Source organism: Macrobrachium rosenbergii, chromosome 49, assembly GCF_040412425.1.
Source record: "Macrobrachium rosenbergii isolate ZJJX-2024 chromosome 49, ASM4041242v1, whole genome shotgun sequence".
In the NCBI taxonomy this organism is placed as follows: Eukaryota; Metazoa; Arthropoda; class Malacostraca; order Decapoda; family Palaemonidae; genus Macrobrachium; species Macrobrachium rosenbergii.
Window position 1 is genome coordinate 17,399,061 of NC_089789.1, and position 12,500 is coordinate 17,411,560.

Here is a 12,500-nt window from a genome sequence, read left to right on the forward strand (position 1 = left end):
TGTCTTTTTATTGCCCCTATGGTTCTAACTGATTTGTTAAACTGAGCAGCAATATTTGTTGTAGGATCTTTCGTTAATTTGTCGTAGGTCTCCGCATCGTTTAGAAGTTCTTGAACTTTATTGATGTATGTCTCCTTGTCTAACAGAACTATTTTCCCGTCTTTGTCAGACCGTTTTAAATCTTGGAGTTTCATTCGCTCTAAAACCTGGTCCCGAGAGTAATCTTAATTTCCTAGTTGCTTTTGATAAACATTTTGCAAAAAACAACTATGACAAGAAAGAGGCAAAATAACAACAAAAATTCGCTCCCGAAAAGATTCCAAAATGCATTAGTTAGCTTAAGAAAAAGGGGGGATATCATCATCACAATATCTGACAAAGACGGGAAAATAGTTCTGTTAGACAAGGAGACATACATCAATAAAGTTCAAGAACTCCTAAACGATGCGGAGACCTACGACAAATTAACGAAAGATCCCACAACAAATATTGCTGCTCAGTTTAACAAATCAGTTAGAACCATAGGGGCAATAAAAAGACATAGAATTACTAGAGACATTCAAGGTAATCAACCCCTCTCCCCTATTTTTACGGCCTCCCGAAAACACATAAAGATGGGATTCCTTTACGCCCCATAATATCTAGCAGGGCTCTTTCATGTACAAATTATCAAAATGGCTCGCAGACTTGTTATCACCCTTTCTAGGAACCTTCTCATCCTCCCACGTCAAACATGCAGAAGATTTCATACAAAAATTTAATAGTTTAAACATCCTCAAACAACATCAAACTGCTCAGTCTAGACGTCGATTCATTATTTACTAAAGTCCTGATTGCCGACGTGTTGTTTTTTCTTAGAGAGGAAGTTACAACCATATGAAGACCATTTTCCTCTTGGCATAGATAAAACTTTAAAACTTATCAACCTCTGTGTAACTAACAACGTGTTTTCTTTCAATGGTAATTTTTACAAACAAAAATTTGGCTGTAGCATGGGAAGTCCCCTATCACCCCTTCTAGCAAACTTGTACATGGAATATTTCGAAACAGAACTTTTGGCGTCTATCAAACCCCATAACATGATCTGGCTTAGATACGTAGATGATATCTTTACTTTCTGGGACAATAGCTGGGGACTTTAAGGAATTTTTAATAGGCTAAATTCGCTAGTTCCGACCATAAAATTTAAAACAGAATGGGAAAAGGACGGAAAACTGCCGTTCCTAGATGTACTGATCATAAGAAAACAGAACAGGTATGCATTTACAGTATATAGAAAACCCACCTTCGCTGTCTCCTACATTCATTTCTTAAGCTACCACGACGTCTCCGTAAAAATCATGGTAGGGTGCAACCTATTCCTCAGAGGACTTAGGATATGTTCAAATGAGTACCTGGATCAAGAATTTAACACGATCCGCCAACACCTAACGCAACTGCTCTATCCACCACACATTATCGAGAGGGCTATTAATAAAGCAAATAAAATATACTACAGAGGTCCCACTCACAACAGACAAATAGATTTCAACAACAAAATAAAGCTTCCATACGATGAAAACATCCAAAAGGCCACCGAGCAACTCAGTTCTAATAATCCTTTCATTTTCCATTATCCCAAATCCATCGGGAGTTCGCTCGTTAACGTATACTTAAATAACAAAAGGGAAGAAGCCGGAGTTTACAAAATACCGTGTAGTAATTGTCATGACATTTATGCAGGCGAGACAGGTAGATCGCTCTCGCAAAGAATAACAGAGCACAAAAGATCAGTACGTTACGCTTCGGAGAGTTCGGGAATTTTCCTACATATTAGAAATACAGGGCATGTCATTAACTGGAGTGGGGCGGAGTTGGTTTTCAAGAGTGGCTGTCCGTACAAAAGAAAGATGCTGGAATCTGCTATCATCAATCAAACCAACAATATGAACCTGTCAGGAGGACATTGGAAATCGGACGCCATTGACACCTTAATCCTCGCACCCCTTTTGAAGAAGATGACCCAAGAAACGCGACCGCCAGATCCATCGCCAAACGGGAGCTAATGAGGCCAAAAACCACTAGGGAATTTGGTCAATCTCCTCCTTCTTAAGAAACGCCACCTCCTTAACATCGGAGGCCTAAGGCCACACCTTCATGTTTTTGTATATATACCATTGTAACTTTCCACCTGTCCATATTCTACCAGTGAACAGGGGGCACAGAAACAAGTGCCTGAAATATATGGTTTCAACGTTTAAATAGTGTTTTATGGGCCTTCTTATTTTCATATATATATATATATATATATATATATATATATATATATATATATATATATATATATATATATATATATATATATATATATATATATATATATATATATAATGTCTTATTTGCTGGAAAAATGTTTTTTGCGGAAGCTTCATTTGCAAGGTAATGATCTATTTGGTCTCTATGGATAAAAAATGGACACATTTTCCGCTTGTCTATTTTCAAATGAGAGTAGAAGCCATATAAGGTCACCTCAAAAATTATCACGAGTATTCTTTCATCAACCCGCAATCGAAAATGCTTCTTGGTTCGATTTTCGAGGATCCGGAAGTGACCTCAGCCTCTGCCGGTGACTGCGCTGCTGAGAGACTTCGTGTCTCCGGCTTCTGTCAGAGATCTAAGGCTGGTCGTAAATGCTAGGGGCGAGAGGATTCGGGAAGGGGGAGAAGTTTCGTTTTTTCATTTCTCCTTTAAGCTTCGTATACATACATACATAAGTGTATATATATATATATATATATATATATATATATATATATGTATATATATATGTATACTTATACATACATACACACATAAATATATGTATATGTGTGTAAATGTGTGTGTGCGTGCGTGTATTTCTTTATTTTCATCATTTATTGTTTATGCTTTGTTGCATATTTATTCATCTTTTGGTGAATTTTAATTTTAATCTGAAAATGTAATCATTCACTCATTTGGGAGATAGTGCTTTTACTTTTACGTGGACGTATGCTTGCGAAATTATTACCCGTTTTGTATTTCTTATTCCGTATGAATTAGTATGATTTCTAGACAGTAACGGCAATCACAATTATAAGAGGAAAATTAATCAGAAAATGAACCTTATTCATATGGAGCAACCCCACTGGGGACATTGACTTTAAATTCAAGCTGCCAAAGAATAAGGAAATAGACACATAGATGAAATTTGTTCCCATTTTAATCTTTTACTCAAACTTTTTAACACATGAGCAGTTTGCTAAGGATTGCTGTATAGGCTTTTACGATAGCTCCTGCTATCATCGTCAGAAGAGATATCTCTAGCTTGGAACAGTGTTTTGTAAAGTGTTCATTTGTAAAAACGTGTATATAACCTGGAGAAATTAGAAACACAAAATCTCTCTTAATCGGTCTTCTTCTCTTGACATCAGTTGGAACGTAAATGTCCGTCGACTTTCTATCAGTAATAATTCAGAGTAATACACCGGTATGAAAGAATGGTCTATAGAAATTAGGTTTGCATCGCTGTTATTTGCACTACAACAGGTTTACGGTTTACTCATCCTAATATAAAGTGGCGGTTTGAAATGCCCCGCTCCTTTATATATAAAAGACAAATGCACATGCAATTCCATTCCTTCCCTTGTCTAAAATGAATCAAGTATAAAAAAACGCCGAATTATTAACGATTATCCATCGTTCACAATTTTTTTTATTTGCATTAAGTAGCTAATAATAGAAAGGGCATAAATACCAGTGTACATGATTATATCATCCGATCACAACAGGTCTGCGTATGATGGAAATGACAGAGAAAGCTATCACACCCCACCTCTCTCTCTCTCTCTCTCTCTCTCTCTCTCTCTCTCTCTCTCTCTCTCTGTTTTCATCTTTTCACCTTCAAAGAAAAAGTGTTTAACATGAATTAGCCAATCATTCGTATCTCTTTCACGAATTGAATATGTTGTTCACTACACCATGAGAGAGAGAGAGAGAGAGAGAGAGAGAGAGAGAGAGAGAGAGAGAGAGAGAGAGAGAGATGAAATGCACCATTCAACATCATAAAATACATAGATTCAAACACATAACATCAAACGATCCAATATTTGCTTCGGGGGCTTTTAATGGCCTTTAAATACTAGTTCCAAACACGAATTACGAGAACTCTTGGCAATAGCGGCACTGAAGTTGGTATTAAACATTTGGAGATGAATCCCATTACGTGAATCAAACGGGATGTGTTTAAATAGATCTTGCTGATAATGGTAAACGATACTTGACAGGACAACCCTCTCTCTGCTTTTGTTAATTGATCGGAATGAAAGTGAATTATTACAACTCGTAGACAAAGCTTCTGCTCTAGTTGGGAAGTTATCTTCGCGATGAACCGTGAGAATTCTGTTAGCATCAAATTAGAATAAATAAGTAATTCCGTTTCTCAGATTTGTTGAGGAAAGGTAACCCTGATTCTTCCTGACACAATTCACTGGGGAATAGCCACGAGATGCGAGAGAGAGAGAGAGAGAGAGAGAGAGAGAGAGAGAGAGAGAGAGAGAATTCCAGGATACGTATCAAAGTCATAGTAGTATAATTATTAGCATGTCTAATTCACCATGTCCATTGTATTTAAGCTCAAAAACTCAATGAAATAAGTGATTAATAAATGAAGAATGGTCCATTCGAAACTGAGGGACCAGTATTGGTAGGTATGTCAGACCACGTAGAAATACTCTCTGGGAAAGAATTCATATATATAAAAGACAGCTGTTGGCAACAGTCAAGTCAACATGTGTTGATAAACCTTGCTAAGAAACGCGGAAAGGCGGCCACTTGTTAATCGAGGGTACACCAAATATAAGATAATGTAATCACTTATATTATCTTATACTAAGCTTGTCTCGGAAATTAATGACCTCTTCGACTTTACTGAGGAGGTTAAATGGCCAAGCAAGCTTCCTCTTAAAGATTGGCCTTGTGCAGAGAGGAACAATATAAAGGAGAATTTGAAAAATGATGAAAGCGCAAACATCGAAAACGGAAATACCTAATCTAATCAGTCTTGGATTAATTCATGGGGATGCCGGGAAAATCTTGTGTGTGTGTGTGTGTGTGTGTGTGTGTGTAAAGGTTTGAACAAGACTGCCAACAAATATTTCCTCTTAAATTATGCTACCTTTCCCCATTTTCATCCCTAATGCCCAGTAGACGTGGCGCAAATCAATTTAGTCTTTTACTCTCTCCTTCAAAGGTAGAATTTCTCAGGGGATTCTTCCTTATGCATTATGCAGCGGTTCGACTGATATAGAAAGTAGCCTAACTTTCAAAGCCTGGGGGTAGAAAATATGTGTTGTGTTTCTTGTTTTTTTATTTAGGTCCACTGATGAAATCAGAAGACCGACCTCCAGGAAAATATTTCCCCGTCACCTCCCCAAAAATAGTTGTCAAAGGTCTTTCCTCTTGAGGGAAATCAAACCCTTCTTGAATTCGTGAATAATAATAATAATAATAATAATAATAATAATAATAATAATAATAATAATAATAATAATAATAATAATAATACCTACACTATTTTCCAATATCCGCAATATCGAAATAGAATTTATGCAGGCTGGTTGAAAAGTGAGGGAAGCCTCCGGAAGGACCTTTTGAGGAGAGAAATTCCTTTCCGATTTCCCTGAACGATTTCCAGCCTCCTGCGCTATGACGTCGATTCTGAAAAGCTTGCGTGGCGATAGATTTCAGAGACTAGAGATTAGTTCATTCGTTTCGCTGAATTTCAGCCTTTGATTAGTTCCATGTTTGTAATCGATGGGATATTATATAGAGAGAGTTAGTCCGTAGTTCAGTGTGTCCGTTAAACTCCTCCTTAAATATAAGTCCGAAACATAAGAGCAGGAAATACGTGAGATCATCGAAACGAGAGGTTAGTAATGACATGCAGTATTTGATTAACGTGATCTGCACTCCCATCGTTACTCTACATCCAAAAATGCTCACTATTATTACTATTATTATTATTATTATTATTATAACGTGTGAAAAATACATGATTGACGAGGTAATAATAATAGGCGGTATGACTTTCCCCGGTTCATTCCTGAAACTTGACAGATTTGACTCATTCGATTCTTTTGCTTTTTGTTCATTTGTTCTATAATTCAACACACATGATGAAAATCAACCATATCAGGAGAAATACTCAAATAATAATAATGATAATAATAATAATAATAATAATAATAATAATAATAATAATAATAATAATAATTGATGGATAGAATTATTTAAAAATATATATATATATATATATATATATATATATATATATATATATATATATATATATATATATATATATATATATATATATCGTATATTTATGGCACAGTAAAAGTGGATAACGCAAAACCTATTTGCTTTCCACCTGAGAGACCTGTGGTTCTGGATCCCGGTGAGCCAGAAATTTATTTCTGTTCCACAAGTGATTGTGTGTTGATGATTTCTATCTTATTCACTCAGAAGGGATAATTCGAATGAAATGCTGTCTTTTGGGTCATTGCTGAGTCGGGAAGTTGGGGAAAATTGGTATGCAAGCAGTTAGCTTGCCCAGGTAATTCTGTGCAGTTGCTCTCGGGTTCCAACTTTTAGACTTGTATACATTTAATACATTTATGGATAACGCCCTTGCTTTCCACCTGAGAGACCTGGGTTCGATCCCGACGTGTGAAATTTATTTCTGTTCCACAATGATTGTGTGTTGATGATTTCTATCTTATATATTCAGAAGGGATAATCGAATGAAATGCTGTCTAATAATATGAGTCGGGAATGTTGGGAAAATGCTGGTATGCAAGCAGTTAGCTTGCCCAGGTAATTGTGCAGTTGCTCTCAGGTTCCAATTATTTAGACTTGTATGGCCTAATGGATAACGCCCTTATTTCCACCTGAGAGCCTTGGGTATCGATCCCGACGTGAGCAGAAATTATATTTATATATATATATATATATATATATATATATATATATATATATATATATATATATATATATACATATATATAGGAGGGTACCGCATTTCTTAAGAATGAGGTTGAGATTATCCGCCCTTTTCTCAATCCAAACAGATATTAATGCCATTTACAGATGAATCAACGGTTGGGCCACATAGCTATTACTAACTACTGACCTTGCAGACGTGTTCCGTGTATAGTACCACCAATAAACGGTGTCCAGATAAAATTTAGTGTGTGTGTGTTTGCGTGAGTGCTAAGCCATAAAATCTAGTTTCAGAAGACCTTCCCTATCCCTTTATGAATGAGCGAAGAAAGGAATGCGAGTTTCCTTGTAGTTTCCTGTATAAGATTTCCGGCTGAGTATTTCTTTTTTCGTTCAGGAGAGACTTGGCTGGATAATGGGAGCCGTCACGGCACAGCAGTATCCTCCTTAATGATCCCGATGCTCCACGTGCAAAGAGAATATTCATGTCTTTTACAACAGATTAATTTAAGGAGAGAGAGAGAGAGAGAGAGAGAGAGAGAGAGAGAGAGAGAGAGAGAGAGAGAGAGAGAGATTCAGACATTCAACACAAACACAAGCGCAAAATTTATATGGTCACCGATTTTAAATAGCACTATATATGACACGTTTTCAGGATCCGTTGTTAGCCCCTTCTAAAACATAATAAAAGAGAGAGAGAGAGAGAGAGAGAGAGAGAGAGAGAGAGAGAGAGAGAGAGAGAGAGAGAGTAAATTTCTAGTTCCGACTTTCATAGGGAAATATTGTACCTTGATACTACTATATCATCTCTACTGTCAATGAAAAGGCCGATGGGATAGGCAACTTCATACCTATAATGCTCATATTCAACCAAGGCGTGCCTAAAACAAAACTGAGGAAAAGGAAAGAAAAATATTGAATCTCAGTTACTTTTGTTATGTATGGATTTATAATTGGAAGCTTGCATTAAGTCTTAATGGCCTTGTCTCTTGCTTTCATTAATGAGGCGTGCGCGTTATGAACGATATGGAAACAGTGGTTCATTTACATGGAAATATCATTAGCGCGCGCCACACCACGCAGGAAGAACACCAAATCAAAAGAAAGAAAGAAAGCCACTTCCCCTATTCTTTTCACTTCCGGTAATGTCTCAAGCCGTGTGCGCTGTTTCCTGTTTTTTGTTTTTCCAAGTAACAATAGGGGCATGTCCAAGCTTTCGTGTTCACCAACTGGAATAAAAGGAAATTCAGAAGACCAAGAAGAATAATAAAAATCTCTACACTCCCCAACAATGAAACAAGAAAAGGTTGAAAGGATAGAAGGATACTGTAGCTCATCCCTGGTGCTTTGAGGATTTAAATATAAATGGATAATGAAATTCATATTTATAACAAGATTCTGGGTAACACTTTTAGGTATATGAAGTTTTTAACAATAAATTCGCGAGAAACAAAGAATTCTAATTATGAGGGCACTTGCCATTACACCTGAACAAAAACATAATGAATATTACTATTAATTTTCTCTCGAAAGTGGACGTGTGGGAAGATGTTAATAACATTTTCTGCTGCTACTGTCGTTCATGATTTGACATTATGACAATTATGACGATGATTACAACCGATGACAATCAGGTACAGTCAAATGAAAATATTGTGCGTTTGAAATTAGCTCTTTATATCCACATTCCATCATTAGTAAATGAAACTACCTAATAGTATTATGAGTGAAAATTAAAGTTTGCAGCAACACTTAAATGATTAGATAGCACAAACCTATATGGAAGGAGATTATTAATTTCATTTGCACATTCCCATTTCTTAGTTTCCCTAACCAACCCTTTATACTTCTTTTTTTTAATTACTGATAAAAGACGTGTTGATATTGTTCCAAACTGTTGCTGTTGTTGACAGGTTACGCTGACCAACGGACTTCATTTTTCCGACATAAAAAAACCGAGAGGCTAATGATTACGCGCTGCTCATTATGGTAATGACAACCTCATTACAAAAATGGCAGTACAGTAATTGCTCTCGAAATAAATGGGACTAATTACCTGGTTCTTGTTCTCCCTTTCCTTTTTTCTGTTTTAAGAAGAGTGAATTTTATGTCTAATATCTTAGATCATGACCATACTCTCCGTCATAAAAGTTTGGCATCATCCATTATTCAAGCCCTGCAAACTATTAATGAACGCATCCCATCTTTTTTGTGAAATTAATGTTCCGTTATCTCACAGGCAGGCTTATATTTAGTTCTGTTTATGGTGTCGACATGCAATAAACATATTATTTTTTTCTTTTATAAACAATCGTCATTAACATTAAATAACATTAATCGAAACTACCACTATATTCATTAATGTTTTACAACCTCAGCAAAGAAATGGGAAATTCTGTGACCAGTCATAATGTATAACAACTGCCCTTATTTGTGTCTGTATATATTTTAATTTTCCTTTTACATACATCCCCTGAATTTAGAAATGAAAGTAATTCGAACAACAGCTCAATGCCTAAGACGGGGAAGCTTTCAGTTGGAGCTCATTAATGGCTTGTCCTCATATTAGGCTCTATGAAGATCAGGAATGGATTTTGGTAGAGAGCATTTATGATTTTTGTAAATATACTAAGTTTTATATGAAAATTATTGATAGACATTATTCTCTTTAGGTAATAGTTTCTTTGGAGGTATTTCAATTTCAGTTAGGAGGAAATAACATGTGGTAACGACCGCATCGAAGCCTAGACTTTATATTTGAAGGAAGGATATCTTGAAATTTCGAATGAAATCAGTAATCGTTTATTTGGAGGTATTTAATTCCAGTAAGTAGGAAGTGACAGCGTTGATCAAGTTAATATGTAAAATAATTTTTGTTGAAAAGGGAGCATCCTTTGATCGAAGGTCTTGGCATATTTTTGCAATTTTTCATTCAGGTTTTGATGAAGTTTTATTTTAGCGTTGGCGAATGTCAGAGTCAGTACTCAAATGTGTCCGCCTCTATGGATACGATTTGCCTCGGAATTTCTTGGTATTTTGATTCAGTGAGGAAATGCTGGAGTTTACTTCATTTTATCTAACAATAAGGATTCAGATATTTTTTCCCTGACAATATTTGAACTCATTAATTACTGCATTAACACTTTACTGTTTTTTTTTTTATTTCTCAGCATGTTTTAGACACATTTCCAAACCTTTGAATTTTCTCCCAGCTTCCATTTTCGCTGATTTTTAAAGAAACAACTTTGTCACTTTGTTTTCGGACGAAAACCACTACTCCTCCCCTACCCCGTACATCTTGTTTATATTAGGCACTGGCTAGACAGTGATACTAGATTACATGTGTTATAAAAGGAAAGAGAATTTATTCCTTTTCCAGTAAAAAATTCCTAGAAAAACGCTATTAAAACTTTGATTTTTTGAAACTGCAGCACTGTGACTACGATGGTTATTGATAGCCACTTAGGATAGGTGTCACTTTGCCTCATTTATGTCTTCGTGGAATATTGCAAAACCCTTTACAGGAGACATAAATCCCCTGCCTTCCTTGTTGGTGATACGAACGGAAATCCTATTTGGCCACGATGGTTCTTTCGACCGTATCGGCTTCAAGGGAAAGTTAACCTTGAGTAAAGGAAGAATTATGAACACTCTCGTTGCGATTGTTGTTTTAGTTGTTTATTTTTGAAAGTAATAATATTGCCGGCGAAGTTGCTTTTCGCAGTAGCATTATTATTAGAAATTATACAAAGCTTTACCTTTAATGTAAGTCATGAAAGGGAGAGAGACAAAGCATCAAATGGCCTCCAGCATTTTGAAGATTTTTTTTTGTCGTTCAGACTTAATCTACCATTTAGTGTCAAAATCATTTCAAGCCTTTTGCCTGTTGAAAAGGAATTTTTTTTTTTAATGAGTGATTTTATCTTTAATATTCTGAAACCTACCTGACGTTTTGCTGTAAACTTGCCTCTTTGTATCCTTTACTATCAAACGCTGTATCCATTAGGGGAAATGCAAATTATCATTACTATTATTCATAACTGAGTTCCCGAATGTGAAAAAGAGAAAAATAGCACTGAATGAATATAGGATATACGGAGAAATATAATTTCAATAGGAAATGAACACAATCACAAATAAACACACATTTCCATCATTTCATGGTCATGACTTTAACTCATCCTATTTCCACCCTACTTTCCCATGACAGTGTCAATTGATATAAAAGATAATGTTAATGTCGGCGAAATTTCTGCGTACAATAAAGTTGCCTTGTTATAAGGTAATGGTAAACTAGATAAAAAATTAACCCACGATGAAATTATGCCTATATTGTTTTCCTTCAGTGCTCACAGTAAATAGGACATGTCACTGATATGGTCTTAAAAATAATCAGACATAATTCTAAGAACTCCTGAAATTTGATAAACTCTCTCTCTCTCTCTCTCTCTCTCTCTCTCTCTCTCTCTCTCTCTCTCTCTCTCTCTTTACCAAGTAGGAAGTTATATCCTGGCGAAAAGTTCACGAAACCGGGCATCCAAAGCCCTCATTCCGCTCAGGACCTTCCACCCCTTCAGCTCAGGACCACCCCCATAAAAAAAAATAAAGAATGGGAAGAGAGAAGACATCTGCCCGTTGAGGGGTGATGGTTTGTTTATATGAGTTTGAGAAAACCGGAATTAGGAAGAGTTCCAGTGCTTTTACTAGTTTCAGAGAACAGCGAGGGAGGAGGCGACTTGACAAGTGTTACGAAGCGTCTGAAATGTCCACTCAAAGCAGCCAAGAAAACCCTTTTGATAAAATGCCACATTCGGGCAACGTTACTCTCAAACTGACATGAAGTGTTCACGTTTTTTGTCTACGAGTATGACATCATCTCCCAAAGGCGACAGAACAACGATGCGATGCCATACATACGCCTTAAATGTACTCCCACACGCAGCATTACATCTAGGCCCATAAATCAGAAGGAAGAAATTGCTTGAAAAATATGCAGGTGGCGGTCAGAACCAAAGCGCGAGAGAGAATTAATAGCCCGGGGCAGCATGATTTATCACTCTGCTCTTACTCGGATGCCAGATCACCTCCACCAGAGATCTGCTTAGCATTTGCAAAAGCTTCTGGTTCCTTGATACTGGTTAAATTTGGGTCTCTGAATAGGTTTTAGCACGGGTCTCTTTCTGAAAGATTGGACACATTTATCACTTATATAAATACACACACTTCGGCGATATATTATCCAACGGATATATATATATATATATATATATAATGATATATATATATATATATATATATATATATATATATATATATATATATATATATATATATATATATATATATATATATATATATATATATATATATATATATATATATATATATATATATATATATATATATATATATAAGTATATATATATATATATTATATAAATTGGCGTCCTGAATATTATATATGTCCTCAATTATGGTATTATTATTATTATTATTATTAT